Here is a 25,443-nt window from a genome sequence, read left to right as displayed (position 1 = left end):
ATGCTAGCTGGGCCACAACCTCCTCAAACTTATGAAGAGGAATTGGAGAAAACATTGAGGTTGAAGGTATATGTTAATAAGCTACCCAGGAATGCACCTTCATCATTGACAGCACCCCAGATAGTGATGCCAAGTCGGTCAGCTCTACCTGCTTCATTGATTGTTTCAACACTTGTTATAGCATTAGGGGGTAGTTCAATTAGCTTAAGTTTCATGAACAACATGGGAAAAAGAAAATTCCAATTAAAAGCAAGTAGAAAAGACGGGAAGAGTGACAAGAAGGTTAGAAAAGAAAATATTCCCCAGTGTCAGATTTATGGGAGACGCCATAGTGGGGAATATTGGTACTGACAGAAACATGTAATTTGTTATAAATGTTAATAGCCAAGGCATATAGCAAAGGAGTGCCAGAGTAACGAGGTGCCAGTCCCGATACAGCCACAACAAATCCTAATTCTACTAGTGTAACCAGGGAGAGGTACTAATGCACGGGTCTATACAGCTACCCATAGCTAGGCAGAGGCTAGTCCATCTGCTGTTACTGATCAGCTCTTATTCCACTATGTTTCCTTGTATGCATTGATTGATTCAGGAGCTAAACACTCCTTTATTACACATGGGGTTATTGAAAGGGTAGGTTTAGTGCCTGTTAGATCTATCCATTCCATTAGAGTTGAGATGCTGGATGGTGGGAGTGTGATTATTGATAAGATGTTAAGGGACCAGAGGGTAATGCTACATAAGAGAGAGTTAAAGGTAGACTCGATTGTCTTGGATATGTCCAATTTTGATGTTATCTTTGGCATGAATTTCTTAGAAAGATATGGAGTCGAGATTGACTATAGAAAGAAAAAGGCTCGATTCCAACTCAACAATAGGGATCACTTTAGTTTTGGAGAGGGCCATCAACCTAGTATAATGATCAACAGTATAAAGATGCAAAAATTATTGAAAAAGAGGTGTGCGGGATATTTAGCTCATGTGGTACATGAGCGTGATATTCAAAGAGTTGAAGTTTAGTATAGGTTAGAACCTGGCTTAGCCTCAATTTCAAAGGCCCCTTACCGGATGGCTCTAGTTAAATTACAAGAATTAAAGAAACAGTTGTAAAGAACTTTTAGATAAGGGTTTTATTAGACCCAACCACTTTCCTTAGGAGCGCCCATACTATTTGTCAAAAAAAAAGATGGGTCATTTCGTATGTGCATAGATTACAAGAAGTTGAATAAACTGAGTGTGAAGAATAAATACCCATTACCTCGAATTGATGATTTATTTGATCAATTGAAAAGAGCTTATGTGTTCTCTAAAATTGACTTGAGGTCGGGTTATCACTAGGTGAGGATTGCAGAGCAAGATATTCCAAATATAGCTTTTCAGACCCACTACGTGCACTACGAGTTTGTGGTAATACCCTTTAGATTGACTAATGCTCTAGCAATCTTTATGGATTTAATGAATTGAGTATTTCATGATTGCCTTGACAAATTCCTGGTGGTATTTATTAATGATATCTTGATATACTCTAGATCAGAAGAAGAACATACCAAACACTTGAGATTTGTGTTACAAAGATTGAGAGAAAATAAATTATATGCCAAATTCTCTAAGTGTGAATTCTAGTTGGATGGAATAGTATTTTTGGGACACGTGGTTACTAAGAAAGGTATAGTTGTAGACCCCAGTAAAGTGGAAACAATTCTTGAATGGGCAAGGCTGAAGATGGTGAAAGAGATCAGAAGCTTTTTAGGGCTAGCCGGTTATTATAGGAGATTTGTACAAAGTTTTACCTAGTTGGCCAAGCCACTTACAACTCTTACTAGACAAGAAACTCCTTTTCTATGGAATGATGCTTGTGAAAAAAGTTTCCAAGAGCTAAAAAGGTGGTTGACTACAGCTTCTATTTTAGTATTACCAGAGGAGGGTGTAGACTATGATGTTTATTACGATGCCTCGCATAATGGCTGGGGAGTCGTGCTGATATAAAAGGGTAAGGTGATAGCGTATGCCTCTCGACAGTTAAAAGATTATGAAACACGCTACCTTACCCATGATTTAGAGTTAGCGATAGTGGTTTTTGCTTTAAAAATTTGGAGGCATTATTTATATGGAGTTAAATGTAATATCTACACCGACCATAAAAGTCTAAAATATTTTTTCACTCAGAAAGACTTGAATATGCGATAAAAAAGATGGTTGGAGCTAGTTAAAGATTATAAATATGATATTAAGTATTAGCCAAGCAAATATGGTAATTGATGCCTTGAGTAGAAAGATTGTCATAGCTCATCTCACCACTTAGATAAAGTTATAGGAAGAGTTTCAGAGGGAACAGATTGAGGTGATAGGGAGTCGGGTGGCCAGATTGGAAATTCAACCTAATATCCTCAATGAAATAAAAGAGAAACAAGTAAAAGATTTGTGGTGCTAAAAAATAAGTCAACAGATATGTGAAGGGAAAACAACTGAGTTTCAAATGATTGATGACGTGCTCAAGTTCAGAAACAAGGTATGTATTCCCCAAGATTTGGATTTAAGAAAGAAAATCATGAGTGAAACACATGATACACTTTACACTGCCCACCCTTGGGGAGTAAAGATGTATCTAGATTTAAAGAAAACTTATTGGTGGATAGGTATGAAGAAAGATATTGGTGATTATGTAGCCAAGTGCTTGGTATGTCAACAGGTTAAGACCGAGCATCAAAGACCTTTGGGTTTACTTCACCCAATTAGTATTCCTAAATGGAAGTGAGAAGATATTTTAATAGATTTCATCATTAGCCTACCTCGAGTACAAAAACCTATAATGCACTATGGATGATTGTAGATAGATTGACTAAATCGACACATTTTATTCTAGTGAAAGATAGTTTTGCTTCAGATCAACTGGCCTAGATTTATGTACGATAGATTATGAGATTACATGGCATACCCAAAACTATTGTGTCAAATAGATAAAAACCCCAGATTTGTTTCAACTTTTTAGGGTAGCTTACAGAGAGCATTGGGTACTAGGCTGGTATTTAGCACAACATATCATCCTCAAACAGATGGCTAGGCAGAAATGGTGAATCAAATACTAGAGGATATGTTGAGGGTCTATTGTTTAGATTACAAAATAAACTGGCATGGAATGGTTCCATTGATAGAATTTGCATATAATAATAGTTACCAGTCCACCATTAAAATGACACCATATGAGGCTTTTTATGGAAGAAAGTGTAGATCCCCATTACATTGGGATGACATAGGAGAGCGAGATGATTTGAGTCAAGTTCTTGGGCCTGAGTTAACCCAGAGGATGGTGTAAGATATAAAGACTATCAAGACTAGATTGAAGCAAGCTCAAGATAGACAAAAGAGCTATACAAATTTGAAAAGGAAAGAAGTAGAGTTTCAACCTGGTGACAAAGTTTTTTGTGAAAGTAGCCCTTTACAAGCATGTGATGAGATTTGGAAGAAAAGGGAAACTTGCTCCAAGATTTATTGGCCCATTTGAAATTTTAGAAAGAGTGGGCAAAGTGGCTTATAGACTTGTACTTCCACCTAGTATGGATCGAGTTCTTAATGTATTTCATATTTATTTATTGAGAAAGTACATTAGCAATCCTTCACATATATTAAAATTAGATGATGTGGAATTAAAAGAAGATTTAGCTTATGAGAAGCAACCGGTGCAAATACTAGACAGAAAAATAAAAGAGCTTCGAAATAAGACAATTCCATTAGTGGAAGTATTATGGAAGAATCATAAGGTAGAAGAAGCCACATGAGAGGTTGAGCAACAAATAAGAGAGAGATTTCCCAACTTATTTGTTTAAATTTTGAGAACGAAATTCTTCTAAGGGGGGAAGAAATGTAACACCTCGATTTAGGTATGTCAGTGAACTCTACTTCCAAAATTACCCGTAGAGTTGATTTTATAATTTGTTGTTTAAAGAAATTATAAAAGAATTATAAAAAACTACTAAATGAGCAATAATTTTCAGAAGTGGTAAAATGGTCATTTTAGAAGGATTTAAGAGACAAAGTGGGAATGTAAAATTAATGGCACACTTGAAATTATATAATGGTGCTAAAGGTTTTTGGTAATTGGTTAAAGATAAAATAGTCATTTTTTGGAAAAGGTTAAGAGTAAATTAGTTCAAAAAACTTATAAAACCAACCAACTATTCATTTTCTTCTTCCTTAGCCAAAAATCTCCATAATTTTAACTAAAGTTTTTCTTTCAAGTGAAATTCATCAAAAAACCTAACTAAACCACCTAATTTCTAGAGCCTCTAGTTATAAAAAGTATAGATCTATCAATTCTGGTAAGTTCTAAGGTAAAAAGTTTAATTTTTAAGAGATGTCAAGTTTAGAGTTTTGATGGATGATTATGTTTTTGGTTAATTAAGGTTGCTAGAAAGAAGAAAAGAAGAAGGATAGACTTAAATCACCTAATTAGCAAAAGAAAAGGTAAGAATTTCATATTTTACATACTTGAAGTAATTTGAGTTAGGTTATTTAAATAACCTTTACTTGTATAAGTGTGTAACATATTAGAATTAAGGTGATTTATGCTTAAAAGGATAAACAAATTCATTAGAATTCATGATGTAATTTTTGGCCATAAGGGTATTTTAGACATTTCATATTCCTAGGGTTAGCTTTGTGAATTTTATGTGTTGAATATATGAAAAATGATGAATTGATGAAAAAATTTGCATTAAGGGTAAGCACGTAATTTTATCCATAAGGTTAATTTTTGCTTAATTATGTGCATGATACGTGGAATAACCCTTATATTCATAAGGGCAAAAATGTTATTTTATGTGATGTAGGTTAATTTTGCTTAATTATGTGCATGATATGTGTAAAAAACCATTATAATAAATTTGTATATTCATATGGAATGCATGAGAAAATAATCTGATGCTCGATGAAGCTTGAAAAGAATAAGGAAAAACAATGAATGAGAATATTTCATGTTATGGTTATACATGTATACATGAGGAATCATAACATATGCATGATTTCAGAAAAATAAAGATAGAGGAAAAACATTTTCTAAGTTATGTATGTTTTCAAAAAATGGAAAACAAATATTTTTGGTTTTATAATGACTCATATGATACAGGAAAGCAAAAAGCATGCTTAAAATCCTTACACGCGAGTTGTACTGTATGGACAACAAAAAAAGATATTAGTTGTACTGTGTGGACAACAAAGAAAAAAAAATGTCAGTTGTACTGTGTGGACAACAAAGAAAAAAAATGTCAGTTGTACTGTGTGGACAGCAAAGAAAAAAAAATAGAGAATTATGCGTGTAAGAAAGGATTGTACTTTGTATGCTGACTACGAGTACTGTCTTATATAGTCTAGACTGGTCAATAAAAATATTTGACAAAAAAAAAAAACGAGAAAGAATTAGCAAATATTTTGGATGACCATGGTAAAATAAAGATAAAATCATGGAGGCCCCCCAATAAAAATTCTGGGTCTACGGCTGACTATGGTAACCGCATTTTTCATACTTTTCTCTATTGATTAATAAAATGAATGGCTGCTTCTTGGATGTAGGCATGTTATTGAACATGTAAATATTTGTGATATTTTTTATTGATTACTTTGACATATATTTTCTATTAGCAATTGTGTAAAGGGTTATGGTGATAAAAAACATATAATCATAGTGAAAAATAATAATATAACAATCAGAAGAACACTAAAGAACATCCCTTGGATCAAGTGATCATTATACATGCAATTTTAAAATAGATTAATTAGGATTTACTAAAATTTGGAAGCTCCACCACACATATTTTCTCTTGGCTTCATTTTCCTTTCTTCTTTGCTGTAAAAAGACCTTACTCATACATAAGGGCTCTATGTATGATTAGATTAAATGAAAGAGTGCGTTTCAAAGAAAAAATTTTCCCTCTTCTTTTGATAAAGGACAACTAAGCTACTTGGGTTATGAGATATGTCTCAATTTATATGAAAAATCTTAACCATAATCCACACTATTTATTTTCACAGTCTAAACTTTTGGATAATTGCCTTTTTGACCTTAAACATTTGATTTCTCTCAATTAGGGCCAACAAGTCCTTATTACATGTGACCTATAGTTTCCCTAATAAATTAATAGTGAATAAAATCGTGTTTATCTAAATTAATAATCTTTTTATTCATTGACAATGAGCAATCTCTAGCAAAACATCATGACCATTGAACAAATACAGAATCAATGCTAAATCATGTAAGCATTTTCCAGTTATCAATTACAAAGAAAGATCAATTTCTAGGATCAAGGTTTTGTTGACTTTCTTGATTGATAATTCTTTGTAGATGAAACTTCTGTAGCCTCCTGAATTCGCCATAACCCTTTTTTTTTAACTCTACAAATTATAAGTTTCTGTGTTTTTGATGAAGAATAGTTTTGGGAAGAGTTTTATAGAAGCATAGTCTTTTTGCCCCTTTGTATTTTTTACATTATTTCATTTGGGAGGCAATTCAGATTTCAAAATCCTAACCGTTGTCAACAGCCAATGATAGTTTTCTCAAATCCCATCCAGACGATTCCCTCATTATCTAGATATAGGTCAGGTCAACCCATCATGAGTGGACCTAGCCTAATATCTCATTCATAAATGATAAGTGATCTATATCAAAATTCTTACACAAAAATTTCACAAAGCAAAACATTTCATATTGTCAAATGTGTCATGTGACCTTGTAAGCAACCTACACTTGAGAGCTAATAAATTATACATATGTTCAAGTATCGCACACTTAATCTAAATAAAATGATAAGTGTTAATCTAAATAGAATACATCGTTTCAATCTAAATAAAATGATAAAGCGTTGGTCTCATAGTATCACATACTTACTTAATAACACTAACTTCTTTTAATTCCTCATTTATCATTGTGTTATTTTCCTATATATCAATGATCAAGTCCATTCTTCTTTATGAGTAACAAGATCACTTGACAAATGGACATAGGTAATATGTAAGTCTTCCTCTTCTACTCAAAATTCTTAATTCAAACTTAACTACTTTTCTATTCATGTTCTATAGACCGAATCCTGTGTGGCCATAAGTGCCAAGCTAAAAGTTTAAGGGTACCAACATGATGTAATCCTTATAAAGTCTCACATAGTGAGAAAACATGGATTTATCCTTTCATTACTTTAAATGGTCGTTTTACTTTTGCACACATGATATGAATCATATATTATAGTATGTATTTTCTTAAATGTCATCATCAATATTGTACAAATCTTAGTTCAGTCACTATACCTAACACCTAACATGAGTTCTTAATCATCTTTTCAATTTTGCAAGTATTACTATATAAAATAAGAACTCACATTTGTCATTCACAAGTTATTTAGATATGGGAAATCCAAACCGGTCATTGCTAAATTCATTGATTCATGACTTTATTTTGATTAATCACTAAGGTGACATGTCTAATAATAATAATTCATTTTTTCAGTAACTCTCCTCTTTTATGTGTGCTCTCTTAACACTATTAATCTCAAGAAATATTTCTTATCTTTACACGCTCTCTTAGCGTCAAAGGTGATTGTTTGTGTGAGTGAGCCAATCTTAAACTTGTGTGACATTATGATCTTGTTAAGCTTTCAAAATAATGTGTATATAGAGAAACATTAAGAATTCAGACATGCGAATAAAGACAAAAAACAAACTTGAATTCTTTGCTTTTTCAACATTATGTTACAAGTACAATATATACTCAACAATTCATCTATCTTATTCTTCGTAGATCAAGAGATTTAACATGTGTAAGATATACATCTCTCAGAATCCGTTTGTTTAAAGGATCGACAACCATATTATGAGTAGAAATATATTGTGCAATCACTTTCTTTTTCAAAATGATATCTTTGACAGTTATATCTAATGTTGATATGTTTAGTTTTGTTATGGAATTTAGAATCTTTCGTGAATGCTATCATATCTTGATTATCACAATGTACTACTATTAGACCAACTATTTCATCCTATACACCCAAATTCTCAAAAAATCTTTTTAACTAAGCAATTTCTTACACAACTACAGAATAGGCTATAAATTTAACTTCCATTGTGGATAAGGCTATGCATGTTTATTTCTTACTATTTCAAGATATGACGCCCTTTTGGAGTAAGAAAACATAGCTAGAGTTAATTTGTATTGGTCTAAATCACCACCTCAATCGATATTCAAATAACCAACAATAAGTAAATTTGATCCTTTATAGTATAAAAAGTAATATATAATATCTTTCAGATGTCTTAATATCCTCTTAATAGCCTTCTAGTGTTCCCTTCCAAGGTTCAATTGATATTGATTGACTAACCTGACAGTGAAGCAAATAAAAGACGAGTACACATCATAGTGTACATGAGACTTCCAACGACATTTGAATAAGGTATTAAAGACATTTCATTTTTCTCATTTTAAGTCTTGGGACACATGTCTTGGCTCAACAAATCATCTTTTGACATAAGATTATCTATGGGTTTATAGTTTACCATGTTAAATTGTTTTAGAATCTTTCAGATAAAAGTTCTTATGATAGAGCCAAAAATTTTTTGGATGATCTGTTTTGATTTTAATACCCAAAATATAATCTACTTCATCCATATCCTTTATGTCAAAATTTGTGGGTAACCAACTTTTAATGGTCATTACATTCTCCAAATCACTCTCAACTATTAGTACATTATCCACATAAAGAGATAGAATTGTAAACTTGTCATCAAATCTTTTTATATAGACACAGTGGTCTTGTTCTAACATCTTAAAATTCTAAGACAATATAGCTTTATGAAATTTTAAGTACCATTATCTTGATGACCATTTTAGGCCATCTATTGATCTTTGAAGCTTTCACATTTTATGCTCTTAACCTTTTACCATGAAACCTATAAGTTAATCTATGTAGATCTCTTCGTCAAGTTCTCTATTAAGGAAATTGTCTTCATATCCATTTGATGCAATTCAAGGTTTAAATGTGCTACTATAGCTAGAATTACATGAATTAAAGTAAATCTCATGACTGATAAAAATATTTCTAGGACATTCGCTCCTATGCAATTGAGAGTCTTTACTCGCACTATCTAAAATAGGTTAAAGCTAAATCTTATTGCTCCCATTATCTGGAACAGGTAAATGCATTGTCTCTTGCAACATAACCGATAGTTGTTAAGATGTAGCTTTTCCATAATACTCTTTTGTCTTATATATATAAAAACTTTTATCAATGTCACCCTTATTAAGAAACTCATCTTATATGAATGTCTCATCTCTATATTCTATTTCACTCTCTCTTCTATCAGAGTCCACCCCTATAAACATAGACCCTTTAAAGTGTTTTGAATATCCTATAAAGATTCATTTATTTTCTTTTGGTCCTAATTTTCCAAATTTTTGGGATGAGTCATAGATGCATGCATGTTATTGACCTTTTAAGGTTAGATCATATTCAAGTAAGGTTTTCTACCTGTCCATAACTCATAAAGAGTGAAAGTAACTGACTTAGTGGGCACTTGGTTAAGTACATAAGTCGCGGTTAACAAAACGTCCCCTTTATATGAAATTGGAAGATTTGCTTACACTATTCTAGATCTAACCATTTCTAACATAATTTGGTTCTTTCTTTCTGCCATACTATTTTGTTGTAGAGTTCTTGGAATCATTAGTTGTCTTATTATTCCTTTTTCATTACATAACTCCTTGAATTCAGTAGACAAATATTCACAGCCTTAGTCGGTTCTTCTACGTAACTGATTCTCAATCTCATTTATATAATGTTTAAAACAATCTATTACTTCTGACTTATGAGTGATAAAAAAGACATGACCAAAATGTGAATAATCATCTATGAAAGTAATGAAATAGGATATACCTTTTTTAACTTTGACATTTATAAGATCACAAATATTTGAGTGCATAAGTTGTAAAGAAAGCTCAACTCTAATAGTTTTGCCAAAATGTTTTCTAGTAGATTTTTCTGCTAAGCAATGCTTACAAACAAACAAATCTACTTTTGTGATAACTCATAATAAAGCTTCATAGGCCAATCTATTCATTCTATCATAACCATTGTGCCATAATCTAGTATGCCATAATCTAGCATGCCATATATTTATATCTACATCCAGACTACTAAAAGTTGGAAATAATGAAAAACTAATAAAATTATCATAATTACATAATAAGGTGTCTAGAACCATAAAACCTTCTAACATAAATTCAGATCTATAAAACGTAGCACCATAAAAAATCTTAACCAAGTTCTGAGAGAAAAATAAATTATATCCTAACTTTGATAAAACAAACACAAAGACCAAATTTTGCCAAATATTTAGAGCATACAAGACTTCATGAAGGTATAACTTTGACCACCACACAAAACTAATTTGCATGTGCTTATTCCTTTTACTTATACTTTTGTGTTATTGCCTATATAATCCATCTTGCCATCACACATTAGAGAAAGGTCTTCACACACTAGAGAAAGCATTTCAAGCATCGAGATGCGTTGGTGCTAGAATTGTTTCGATGTCAGTCAAACTTTAACTATTAGTTGGTCAAATATTGATTGTTGATGGTCAGCTGACCCACTGGTTAATACCTAGGTCGAGTCACTGATTAGGTTGAGAAAACCTGATTGCCCGACTCATTAGTCAAAACCTATCGATCAATAAGTTAACTCACTTAATTACGATTGTAAAGAACCCTAAACACGCTGCCAATGAACTTGGCTGTCTTTTAATCGATGATTGATGACAATATGATAGGGCTTTTGAAGCCCATATCATGATGGTTTTGGAAGTAGTAGTTTCTAGTGCCAACGTCACTAGAATTTGCAAATTTAGGACATCAATGTCACGACATAAGGTGACGATTTTGGTTTTTAGATCCATTGATTCGAAGCCAACTTCAACGCAATTTTGAAATTAAAACATGCAACAATCATCCTAACATGATTCTATTCGGCAAAAATGCAATATGAATATATATAAAAATTTAACTCAGAAATCATCAAAAATTTAGATTAAAATTTAATCATTCACAAGCCAAAAGGATCATAATCATAAGCTAACAAATAACACAAGCTTTGATACCAATGTAAACATTTTCTAGTAATCAATTCCAGGGAAAAATAAATTTCCTAGATCAAGGTTTTGTTGACTTACTTGATTGATGATCTTTTGTAGATGAAACTTGCATAGCCTTTTGAATTTGCCACAACACTTTTTGCCCTTTTTTTTGGCTCTATAGATTCTAAGTTTCTATATTTTTATGAAGAAGAGTTTTGGGAAGAGTTTTAGAGATACATAGTCTCTTTGCCCTTCTATATTTTTTGCCTTATATTATTTGGGAGGTAGTTAGGATTTCAAAATCCTAACTGCTAGTAACTGCCAAAGGCAATTTTGTCAAATGCCATCCCAAGGGTAATTAAGACAATTCCCTCATCATTTAGATATGAGTCAGGTCAACCCATCATAGGTGGACTAACCTAATAAACTAATTATATCTTTCATTGGTATAGTTATCATGCAATAAAATCTTTTTTATCATATTTATATCTCATCTAGGCTGAGGTACAAAAGAATCATCTATCCCATTTTCTTAATTTTATGATTTGACTTTCAAAGCAACAATCGAGTATTATTAGATACAGACGCAAACATTGTAACTCCTAAAAGTATGTACCAAGGTCACCTTCATCATTTCTAGTTATTTGATGTAATAAATGATTATTGAAAAAGATTTTATAATTGGCTAAGTGTTTAATAGTGAAAATTTAAGCTACCAAATAACTGTGCATGAAGAGTGCAAAATCATTCCTATAATACTATGTCGATTATGTGAATTACAAGCCACATAAGATATTTTTGAATAGGCAAATGATTGTTCACTTGGGGGAACACCCTTTCGAGCACTTATAATTTATAAAATTATATAAGACACATAATCATGGAACAAAGCTATTATCACATAATTCAGTTTTGGTTTTTATCCTAAATCTGAGTTTGAAAGTTTTGGGCTCTAGAAGATAGTTTTTTGTTGACGACAATGTTTTTTGCTGAAGAGATAAAAAGATTTACAACATCAAAACTTCTTGCTATGAAATAACGTAAGTGGGGAATTTGTTCTTACAATTTTTTTGTTGAATTGGCATATCCTTGGATTTCGATATGTAAAATTTGGCTTTTGATAATCAAAACCATGTATAGATTGATTTACATGAAGTTCGGATTGCGTTTAAAGTTGTTAGTGAAAATGTTGTTTTTGTTGATTATTGATTTGAAGATTGAAAATGTCGTGACTTGGTGATCTATGCAATTCAAGGGTGTGGCTTGTAATCTATACGTGAAATCTAAAATCTATGATTAACAAATGTTATAGTTCATGAATAGAATGATTTAATGTTATTTTATTGCATATGTGATATTTAGGATTGTTAAGAAAGTGATTATCATTGATTATCATTAAAAAGAAAAAAATACTACAAATAAGGATTATTATAATTTTATAATTAGAGTTAAAAAGCAAAAGAATGTTGAATCTATTTATAGAAGGTAAGTATTTTTTACAAAGATAAATAAATACATGATGTTTCTAGATTCTATTTCAATACTAATATTATTTTTTCTTTATTTTATGGGAATTAGATATCACTTAGCTTAATTATGGCCATTTTAATTAATTCTTCAAAAAAAAAAATTATATTGGTTTAATCACTCAGGACCCATAATCAATCATATTTTTTTTAATGGAAAAAAGCTACAAAATTGGGTTTTGAGTGAACAAAAAAGACTTATTTAATTATTTTCAATGACATCTCCAAAAATATTCCTAATAACTTTTTTTTTTTTATTAACGTTATATTTTACTTTCATTGCAACAAATTGCATATACTAAAACTCAATTCTCATTGAAATGGTTTTGAAATATAAAACTTAAAACATTTTTTCATGAAATCATGTGATATGATTTTTAAATTTAAACCAACCCTTCGTAATGCGCATACATGAAATCATATATGTTTTCTTTTTCAATTTAAGTTAAATTCCTTCTATTATATACTTTTCAAACTCATCCTTAATAAATTATAATACAGAAGAAAAAAATTAAGTGAAAAATTTAATAAACAAAATAAATTAAATAAGATGGTGAAAATGATCGAGAACATGATCCATGTCTCCAATAAATAGACCTCGTATCCGGTTAAATTCTGACAATAAAAAGTTGCCAATAAATTATAGTGAAAAGTAGTGTGAAGCGTTATTTCCTTCACTTTGAAACAGTCATTTAGGTTAATTACATTAATTAAATATAAATTCATATTAATTTACATTAATTAAAAATTAATCCACTTAAGAATATACCAAATTACTTTCCTATCTATAACAGATTACATCCAACAAATTATAGTAACTTGAGATATAATAAATATTAAATAATATTAATAAGATGCATTCAAAACTAAACCACTTAATTTTTTATAATACATAAAAAAAAAATTTACAAATAATAAATAGTAATTATCAACTAAAATTAAAAATTATAAAAAAGAAAAAGATGTAGCAGTACCGGATAAGCAGGTAGAACGGAGAGAAACGCTCTGGCGAGGGCGCGTTGTAAACAAATGAGGCCTTTTATCGTGCTTGTACCTCCCAGCATGATGCTGGCAGCATCCATGCAAAGCTCCTCACACAACAGCTCACCTTCTTCTCCCTTACACCTAATCAACAGAATTTCGCTTCAAATTTCTTTTGATTTGATTCCTATTTAATCACTCACTCTCTCAACTCAACCCTTTTCATTTCATTTCCCCTTTTTTAACAATAAGCCGAATCATTAAAGCCTGCGAAATTCTGAAGGCATTTTCTTTATTTATTATTATTTTTATTCCTGTTTTACTACTGTTATTATTATTTTATTTTGTAATAATCGTCGGCCAATGGCGGTTCCATCCATGGTTACTCCCATGGCTCCAGTGTCACTTTTGATGGTTTTAAAAGAAAAGAGTGACAGTGAAAAAGAGGAATTGTTGAAAATAAGAGCTATATTATTTTTTTAATAGGTACAATAAACTCTTTCTCTGTATATATACACACACACACACATATAGTGTACAAGTATAATCATATTCTAAGCAAAATCAAAGTAAATAATAAATATCTCAAAACTGGAAGCTTAATTGATTGTGCATAAGATTAATGTAATAACAAAAGGAATGAAACAAATCTTGATGGTAGGAATTGAAGTCTAAAATTAAGGAGATGGATAATTTTGATGTCTTGATTTAAGGACATGGATAATTTTGTGATCTTGATTTAGGGAGATGGATAATCTTGAAGTCTTAATTTAAGGAGGTGGATAAACTTGAATTTAGGAATTGCAATCCTAAACCTTGATATCTTAATTTAAGGAGGTCGATAATCTCGTAACTCACCACATTTTGTGTTGGAATTGGTGGAACAAGTTCCTATGTTCTATTATGAACAAGAGCATCGTACTCATCAGACATGGCTTGATGCTATTTGGGATCTTGGATGGCTTGAGTGATGAAGGTAGGGTCCATGCCATTAGAGGTAACAAGCTGAGCAGTGAGGTTTAGTTTAGTGATTGGCTTATAAATGTTATTTTAGATATAGAGACAATAACTTGGGGAGGAGAGGCAACATATATAGAAGAGGAGAGGGATGGTTCTATGGTAGATATATTTATTAGTGGAATAAAGGAAAAGAGAGTTGAGGTAAAGATGGAAGTGGGAGAAGGTATGTGTTGAATTGGAATCGCAAGGGGAATAGAGGTCAATGTCATATATGGTATGTTGACAATTGGGAGAAAAGACACTGTGTGTTTCAAAGGTTGGATATTTTAGGTGAGATTAAAGTGAATTAAATGGAAAGACAAACTCAACAAATTTGAGATGACATGACATATAGATACGAGAAGAAGTGGGGTCAAGATAAAGGTAGGTATTTTGGGTAAATGAGTGACCAACAAAGACACAAGGATAAGAATAAGGAGCAAGTTTGTTGGATGAGTAAAGTCGAAGCCATGGGTAACAAAGACATCCAAAACTACAAAGTTTAGAGTAATTGGGAGGACCACAAAAAAGTTTGGCATATGAGGAGAAGCAATGAAACATTGGGATAGGTAAACAATTGATGAGATAAGTAATAGTGGTGAATGCATAAGACAAATAAGATAAAGGCATGAATGCATGTGAGAGAAGAGAAAGACCCATTTCAACAATATAATGATGGCAATGTTTAGAATATCCATTGTGTTTTGGTATGTGAGGAGGAGAAGTGAGATAAGAGATGCCATTGGTAGCAAGAAGGTAGAAAGAGCTCTATATTCCTCCCCATTGTTAGAATAACGAGTGATAATTTTTTTTTGAAAAAAAATTCAACAAGTGATTTAAAACAAACAAAAATATCATGATTATGTAAATTTTATTTGAGTGGGCATAACTAGATATACTTTCTAAAGTGGTCAATGAAAATAACATAGTAGTTGACTCCATTTACAAAGTAGATAGGAGAGGCCCACACATTAGAAAATATGATTTCTAAAGAAGAGGAAGTATCAAGAAAAGCTATTGAGAAATGTAACTTGAGGCTTTTTATTACATTGACATGAATTACAATTAAAATTAAAATTTGAAGGATTTAACATTTCAAGGTCAAAGTTTGGAACTTATGTCTATAAACAGAGGAAAATAGATGCCTTAATCTGTGGTGCCACACAGACAAAATGGTCTTAACAATAGAAAAAGCCACTAATAAGAAAGACTTGTTAGAGGAAGAAGACCACTGTACACACCATCCTTAATTTGACCCTACAAAAAAGGTGCCCTCGTGCGAAGATCTTTCATAACAAAAAAAGTAGAAAGAATTCAATTAAGATATTGTTACATTGACAAAATTAAGAAACAGAAATAAGATTCTTTTTCATTATAGAAACATAAAGAAAATTATTCGAAGAAAAAGTATGCAAGGGAGTGTTAAGAGATTTCAAACTAGTATCATCAGAACCATCATAAGGAGTATGAACAGAAAAATGTCTTAAGCCAGTGGTAACATGGTGTAAAGCTCCACTATCAAGAAGCTAACTGGAATCAGTAAGTGTGTTGGTAGTTACAAGATTGGCTCGTGGGTTCCATGGTGTCATTGGACGAGATTGTAATTTTTGAGTTGTATGTGATATTGGAGGTGTTTGTAAGGTCAAATTCATCTAACGAAACATAAGACATTGTCTAACAATATGACCTTGAGTATGACACCACTGACAATAACCAAAGTACGATCATTATGAGGGGTGACTATTATGTGTTATAGTGTTACTGGAGCTAGAGACATAAAATAGATATTGTAACCAAGTTTACATAAAATATAAATGAAAATGATGTTTCTAATGGCTTTTAAAAAATATAAAACTTTGTACAATCTCAAAACATGTCATATGGTAGTCTAATGTGGCAGGTCCCTATGGCCTTGGTTGCAACTCTTGCCCCATTTGCCATCTTCAAAATGATCTTGCCCTTTGACAAAATAGAACTATCTACAATGCTTGCACAAAAAGCCATACATGAGATATAGTTGTTGAATCTATAATCCAAAAATGATTATCTAAATCTAAACTTAATTCGAATTAAAAAACTTAACAGTGGATAATACTTATTTTGTTCTTTTTGACACTGTTCAGGTATAGAGGACAGTTCCTTTCCTATTATCCATTTTGCTGACAATGGAAACATTTTCGCTTAGCTTTTGCATTCACTGCCTTGGTGGCACCCTTCTTGAAATTTCCCTTTTTTTGTCCAACATTTGAACCCTTTTTCTATTGCTTTTAAGGCATTTTATTGGCCCTATTGGTGGAACCTAAATAGGCATCAACATGTCTCAAACTTCTTTCCTTGCTTATAAAATTCTTGAAGTTGGTTTAGCAATTTGGGAAGTGTTCGCTCAATCCGATTTAAAGTATAATTGGTTATAAACGGTTTATAACTTAATAGGAGGGATGGTAGAATCAAATTCACCTTGATGCGGTCTGGTAGGACAATACCTTACATGTCCAACTACCCAATGCATTGATCATCGGAAGGCATGTCTTGCCTTAATCTAATGCTAAAGAGTGAAACGTATAGCTTATACTCAACTACTCCCGACTTCTCACTATACAACTCTTGTAAAGTAACAAGGATATCATAAGACCTAAAACATTTTCATGTTTGGTTTGAAGCTCTTTATTCATTGAGGCTAACACGTAGCCTTGAGCTCTTTGGTTATTCTTGATCCATGCCTCGAACATCTTATGTTTCTCATTGGAGGCATCGAGAGCTATATTAATAAGAAGTGGTGTTTCTAAGGCATAAGTAATCTTTTCAAAATTTAAAACAATTCTCAGATTTCTTAGCGAATATTTAAAATTTGATCCAACCAAAATATTGTTGTCCATTACTCTTAGTAGTATGTTGTTGGCCATTTTCGATGTTATTATAATTGAGGGAGAAGGACTATTTCCCACCTAACTTTTGATGCGTTCTTAAAATGCCACCCACGGTAAATGCAAATCCACTTTTCCCACCTATGAGACGTTAATATGGATGACATCTGTTTGCATAAGGGTAAAATTTCTATTTTACCCTTATTAGATGAAATGACAAAAATACCCCTCAATTTAATCTGCCAAATTCGTTCCAAAATTGACGTGAGGGTTTTACCATTCACCCCCCTTAGGTTTTAGAAACTAACATTTCACCTTATCTAAAGTTTTTAAACTATGAAAACTAACATTTTCACCCCCAAACCTAGGGTTTTCATATTTTTTAAAATGCAGCCGCCCCCTATAACTTTCAAAACTAGTAGTTTCATCCCCATTCTTCAACTTCATCTCCTGATGTTGTCTCCAGCGTCGTCACCAGCCTCCTCCTTCTCCTGGTGCGACGATGGTGGTATGATGAAGAGATCTTCATCTCCTCGTCACACGGTACAATGAAGAGATGAAGATCTCTTCGTCGCATGATGCAATGAAGAGATAAAGATCTCTTCATCATACCACCGTATAACGAAGAGGTCTCTCTTCGTCGCTCCACCCAGACGATGAAGGACAATGCTTTGCTATTATTCTTCGCTTGTCACGTCATCTAGACGCGACGACGAAGGACGATGAAACATCGTTCTTTGTTTGTTCTTCTAGATCTGGATGATGCTTCGTCATCCAGATCTGGGCTATGAAGGGTTGTCCTTCATCGTCCTTTATAGTCAGAGATAGGAGATCGATCGAATGAGTAGGCCGTCGGTGGTGGCCGAAGAAGGAAGCAAACCCTAGGGGTGAAATCTAAACTTTTCAAACTTTGAGGATGGGTCAGTTATTAATTTTTAAAACCTGAAGGGGAAAATAATAAAATTTTAAAGTTTTAAGGTTTTAAAAGTAAAATGACGATTTTACCCCTGTCCTTAACTAAAAAATTGGACAACAGTTTGGTCATGGGTGGGAAAAGTGGATTTTCATCTGTCGTGGATAGCATTTTAAGAACGTATCAAAAGTTGGGTGGGAAATAGTCCTTTTCCCTGTTTTAAATGCATCAGAAACATGTTTGTAAAAAATGTCGTTAGGGATAGGGGCACCGTGCGACGAGGAGATGAAGATCTCTTCATCGCACCACCGCCATCGCACCAGGAGAAGGAGGAGGCCGGTGACGACGCCGGAGACGACGTCGAGAGATGAAGTTGAAGAATGAGGGTGAGAATGCTAGTTTTGAAAGTTATAGGGGGCGGCTGCATTTTAAAAAATATGAAAACCCTAGGTTTGGGGGTGAAAATATTAGTTTTCAAAGTTTAAAAACTTTAGGTAAGGTGAAATGTTAGTTTCTAAAACCTAAGGGGGGTGAATGGTAAAACCCTCACGTCAATTTTGGGACGAATTTGACAAATTAAATTGAGGGGTATTTTTGTCATTTCATCTAATAAGGGTAAAATGGTAAAATGGATATTTTACCCTTATGCAAACAGATATCATCCATATTAATGGCTTATGGGTGGGAAAAGTGGATTTCCATCTACCATGGATGACATTTTAAGAACACATCAAAAGTTGGGTAGGAAATAGTCCTTCTCCCTATAATTGATTGTAAAATACTGCAGAGAAAATTTTAATTTTATTGGTGTCTCATACATATATATATATATATATATATATATATATATATATATATATATATATATATATATATATATATATATATATATATATATATGTATGTATGTATGTATGTATGTATGTATGAATTTAAACCTTTTATTGTATAATCTTATTAGCTCCACTATATTTTCTTAATCTCACACTCTTTTAGATAAGATTCAGAAATTTCGTTAAATTAAATTTCTAGTGGAGAATTGAATTCTTAGTAAATGTAATTACCCTCATATAATAGAAATCTTGGTTAATTAAATTTAATAAGTAGGAAACCCTTTCCATTTATATACCTATATAAGATTTGATTCATTTTCATGTCTTTCGCTTTGAGTACCTCACATTATAGAAATCTTGGTATCCTTGGTTAGTTAAATCTGAACCATCATATCTTCATATAATAAATGTTAGTGTGTCAAATTTCATATTTTTTGGCATCTAATTTCCTTGATTTGTGGCGTTTAATTAATTAATTATTCGATTAATTGCTTGTTTTAGAAAATTGGGCATTAATTGTATTATTCTGAGAAAAATGCAGAATAAAAGGAATTTAGAGCTGTCAATTATTAAGATGGAAAAACAAGGAAATACATCAGAGATAACTGATTGTGAAAAGGAGAGAATCTCGCTATTTGTTGAGAAATTCATAATTGGGGACTTAATTGACAATTGAAGGAAGTTCAAGTCCTTTGGATGACATTTGGCACCAAAAAATTTCTCAATAACTGAAGCATGACTTGACACTATAAAAAGGAAAAGTTCTCCCTATTATGGGGATCTGCTCAATGTCATTTTTTTGAAAAACACAGCCGCAACCCTTGGCTGGTTCTTCTTCAATTTTAGTATAGGATTTTTAATTTAAATTTCTGTGAAGCCATGAACAGGAACATGAGTGGCTAACTCTTTTCTTTAGTCGGGTAATTAGGATCATGGTTCTACAACGATTGTGAGATTTTTTTTACCTATTCTTTTCTTTTAAATATTTAATCTATTCTTGATTTTATTTTTTATTGTCTTATTCAATTAAATAGGAGATGTCTTATCTACTTTGGATTAAAAATAACTTTGCTAGATTAAATTATTGAATTTGCAATTGTTTGATGATTTAATCATAAGTGGTTAACTAGCATGCTTGGTGAAGTAGAATAGCTACTGTATGTTAATGGAATAGGTTAATCTAATTTAAACAAAAACAATGTCTGTGTTTTGTTGATTAGAATCGGTGGCTTTTCTAATTCTTAATTATGTTTTCAATTTAAATTCTAAGAACGTATTTAGAACTGATTGAAAAATAAAAGAAGTAATTAAAGAACATTTATTAATTACCGACACCTAAGTAAAAACAGAACAACAAACATCTTGATGTTTCATAACCAGTTTATTTAAAAGGAAAGATTAATCTTTTTATCAATGATCAATTGAACTGAACCATACCTAAATTACTTGGCTAGAACTTGCCTTATTAATGTTTCAATCTAATTTTTTGATTGTTTTGATTATTTAATTCTGAATTAATTTATTTTTGTTTATTTGGTAGGATTCGAAACAACAAAATCCCCTTACTTTATTTTGTTAAATTTCAGATAAATAGCCTAATCTCTGAGGATACGACTCTACTTGTCTTATCTACAAGTTTTCATTGAGAGAGTAGAAAATTTTATTTTTGGTGGATTTGACATCCATCAAATTTTGGCACTGTTGCTAGGGATTGGTGTTAATAATTTGTCTGAAATTGTTTTTTTATTATTTTTGTTTAAATTTTTTTATGACCTATTTGAACCTTGCAGGAGAGGATTTAAAGAATACGTTGCAGGAGAACTTCAGTTTGATCCCGAAATCAAGAAGACTACGAGACAACTTTGTAAGGAAACTAAATTAAGTAAAGCTTCTTCTTCTTCATCTTCTGAAATTAATTTAGGAGAAGATTTAAAGAATACGAGAGCAATGGTAATGACCGAACGAGAGCTTACTTTGAAGGAGATGGCTATACTTGTTGTCAATCAAAAACCTCTATGCATCGCCTATCCAAACATCAATGCCAATTTTGAACTCAAATCAGGTTTGATCCATTTATTGCCTACTTTTCAAGGATTATCAGGTGAGGACCCTCATAAACACTTGAAAGAATTTTATGTTGTTTGTTCCATTATGAAACCATAAAGGGTAAGTGAAAAGCAAATTAAACTGCATGCTTTCTTTTTCTCTTTAATTGATAAGGCTAAGTGGTGCATATCCATCAAGGCAATGCAACAATTCACAAACTCAAATCTGGAAATTAATGTTCATATGGCATAGCAGCACTTTATCTTCCAATTTAACTAATCAAATGACCTCCAAAACATACAAAGGATAGATCATTGGAAAGGGTATTCAAAGAGCTTTCTAATGGTATATTATAGCAATCACAACTCAATCAACAAGGCATTCAAAACTTGTTTCAAAGTTTGATGGCAAAATCTGAAAATGGCAAAATTACATACTGTGAACAGTATTCGGGCATACAACACACATTCACACTTTGGATTTCAAGGGTAACAAGAAAGTTAACCAAGGCATAAAGGAAATTTCCACCAACCTTGGGGTCTTCCACCACCAATTCTTCCTCCAAGATGAATTAGATAAAGGAAAAAGCAACTAAAGAAAAGCTACAAAGCTTTACTTGAATATTTCATTATCAAAGAAGTCTACCCTTTACAAGTGAAAATCCACTTTCATATACAAGAGCAAGTGGTGGCAAAAATTGGGCATTAATTTGACATGGAAGCTTTTCCCTTCATTTAAGCTTAACCATTCATTCAATACTAAGCCCATACCATATTAATTAAAGAAAACAACAAAAGGGAACAACTTTTCCCTAAAAGGTGGAACTATGTCCACCAACTAAAGTTATTTGCTTCTCATTTAGTTGTAATCCAACTAAATGGGCTTCATGGCATCTTGGGCTCCATTTAAGTGATGGAAGGCTGCCTCATCTACTTGGGCTTCAAGTGGGCTTGTAGTGGGCTTCTTGGACTCATTTAAGTTTCCATTTCATTAAGGCCTTGGATGCAAGTAATGAGATTGCACCCAAAAGTAAAGTTGGGCCAATGTGGAAAAAGCAATGAATCTTTGGGCTTGCATGGAGCTAATTCTTCATTCTCAATGGTGGCTTGAGCCAAATGGAGATTTGATAGAGACTTGGAAGCTAGGGTTGGAGAGGTAGCCGAAAATACATCACTAAGGATTGAGTATATTATTTACCATCAAGTTCTATCAATAGTTAGGATGAGCTTAAAAGACAATTCTTAGAAAAATTCTTTCCTGCTTCTAGGGCCACCTCAATTAGAATGGAAATATGTAGGATTAGGCAATATAGTGGGGAGACACTTTATGAGTATTGAGAGAGGTTTAATCAGCTTTGTGCCAGTTGTCCTCATCATCAAATTTTTGATCAACTATTAATTCAATATTTTTATGAAGGTTTATTATCGTCTGACAGGAATTTGATCGATGTAGCAAGTGGTGGAGCTTTGGTAAATAAAACTTTAATTGAAGCAAAAAGATTGATCTCAACAATTGTCGCTAATACTCAGCAATTTGGCATCAAATAAGATGTAACTATGAGAAGAGTTAATGAGGTAAGCAATAATAATCTTTTTAAGCAAAGACTTGATAAACTCACCTCCTTGTTAGAAAAATTTGTAGTGAATCACCAACAAGTGAAGACTTGTGGGATATGTTCGAATACGGAGCACTCTACAGATGCATGCCCCACACTTCAAGAGGACACACATAAGGATGTTAATGCCATAAGAGGTTATCAGAACCAAAAGAGGTATGATCCGTACTCAAATATCTATAATTTGGGGTGGAAAGATCATCGAACTTCAGTTATGGCCAAAGGAACAACAATTTCTAGTAGTTTGGATACCAAAATAGACCGCCCTCTCTTCAAGCTTTTAATCAAATGCCCTTACCTTAGCTGAAAGTTATGTTTCTTGAACAAATTGTTACTGCACTTGCTAATAATACACAACAATTTTAATAGAAGACAAAGGCTAGCATTCAAAATCTAGAAAATCAAGTAAGCCAATTAGCTACTGCTGTGGAAAGATTGGAAACTCAGAATTCTAGTAGATTGCCATCTTAGATTATGGTGAATCCAAAGTAAGATACAAATTTTACTGAGAATATCAATGTAATCACCCTACAGAGTGGTAAAGAGTTGAAGAATCTTGAAAAAAAGATCCCGAAATATGCAAAAGAAAAGGAGATCGAATGTGAAATTAAGCCAAAAGAAGCCCAAAAATCATCCCCTCATACAGAGAAGTGCACGCCACCTTCTATGATCATTCCACCTCTTTTCCATAGCCGACTTGCAAAGAACATAAAAGAACAACAAGAACAAGAGATCCTTGAGGTTTTCTGCAAGGTTGAGGTAAATATTCCCCTTTTAGATGCTATTAAACAAGTTCTTAGATATGTTAAATTCCTTAAAGAATTATGCACGTCAAAAAGAAAACTAAAATGAGATGAAAAAGTCCATGTCAGTGAGAATGTTTCAGCCGTTCTCCAAAGAAAATTGCCTTAAAAGTGTAAGGATTCAGGTATGTTCACAATCCCTTGCAAGATTAGTAATATTAAAGTTGAGAAAGCTATGATAGATCTAGAAGCATCTATTAATGTCATGCCTAGCTTAATTTATCATTCTTTAAATGTAAGACCTTTAAAACCCACCGGTGTAATAATCCAATTAGCTGATAGGTCTAATGCATATCCCGAAGGAGTGTTAGCAGTTGTTCTTGTTCAAGTTAATGAACTCAGTTTTCCTATTGACTTTTATGTGTTTGACATGGAAGATGATAACTCATCTAAATCAGTCCCGATTTTGCTAGGAAGGCCTTTTTTTAAGACATCTAGAACAAAAATCGATGTTTCAAAAGGTACCTTAACTATGAAATTTGATGGTAAAGTAATTAGATTCAATATTTATGAAGCCATGAGATTCCTTAGTGATGTCAATTCAGTTTTTGTTGTTGATGTAATCGATTCATTAGCTTAACAAATTTTTAAGTTATAGGATTCTAATAATTTGAAAGTAGTCCTTAATAAAGGAACTTAACACAAGAACATTGTAGGGAATTAAGCAAAAGCTTGTGGTAGATGACGGATTAAGTGATATAGTTTATGAGCTGGAACCATTTGAAACAACTAGGTATGATGTTTCTTATATTTCATTACCAGTAGCTAACTCAAAATTACTTCTATCAATTATGTAGGCACTTGAATTGGAATTTACACCTTTGCCAAGCCATCTCAAACATGTATATTTGGGAGATAATGAAACCCTTTCTATGATAATTTCTAACAAACTTACTCTTCGTGAGGAAGAAAAACTCATTAGAGTCCTTAGAGATTACAAGGAAGCCATCAAATGGACTATCGCATACATCAAAGGTTTGAGCCTATCACTTTGTATGTATAAAATCTTGATGGAGGATAACACTAAGCCTTTGAGGGAAGCTTAAAGAAGGTTGAATCCTCCAATGATGGAAGTTATGAAGAAATATATAATAAAGTTCTTGAATGCTGGTATGATTTATCTTGTTTCAGATAGTGATTGGGTAAGTCCAGTACAAGTAATACCTAAAAAATCGATTTCACTATTTAAAAGAACGATAATGGTGAGTATGTTCCTATTAGAGCTCAAAATGGATGGAAGGTTTGCATTGACTATAGAAAAATGAATGCTTCTACCAAAAAAGATCACTTCCCTCTACCTTTTATTGATCAAATGTTAGAAAGATTAGTTGGTCAATCTCACTATTGTTATTTTGATGGATATTCAGGTTTTAACAAAATTTTGATTGCTCCCGAGGATAAAGAGAAGATGACATTCATATATCCCTTTGGTACTTTTGCATATAGATGCATGGCTTTTGGACTTTGTAATGCCCTGACCACTTTTCAGAGATGTATGGTTAGTATATTTTTGGATTATGTGGAGAATAACATAAAGGTATTTGTGGATGACTTTACTGTTTACGATAATTCATTCGAATCTTGTCTAAATAATCTGATTAAAATTCTGAAAAGGTGCATTGAAACAAACCTTGTGCTAAACTATGAAAATGTCACTTTATGGTTGATCAAGGTTTGCTATTAAGACATATAGTGTCTTTTAAAGAGATATAGGTAGATAAGTCAAAAATTGATTTGATTAAATCTTTACCTTATCT

The 25,443-nt window shown here is 32.3% G+C and overlaps 1 pseudogene; it reads left to right on the top strand.

Annotated features, from left to right (window-relative positions):
- The window catches only part of LOC123202294, a 36,736-nt pseudogene continuing 11,293 nt past the window's right edge, over positions 1 to 25,443 (top strand).

The sequence above is a fragment of the Mangifera indica genome, chromosome 18 (assembly GCF_011075055.1).
Source record: "Mangifera indica cultivar Alphonso chromosome 18, CATAS_Mindica_2.1, whole genome shotgun sequence".
Classification (NCBI taxonomy): Eukaryota; Viridiplantae; Streptophyta; class Magnoliopsida; order Sapindales; family Anacardiaceae; genus Mangifera; species Mangifera indica.
Note: the sequence above shows the minus strand (reverse complement) of the source record. Positions and strands in the feature narration are given on the sequence as shown.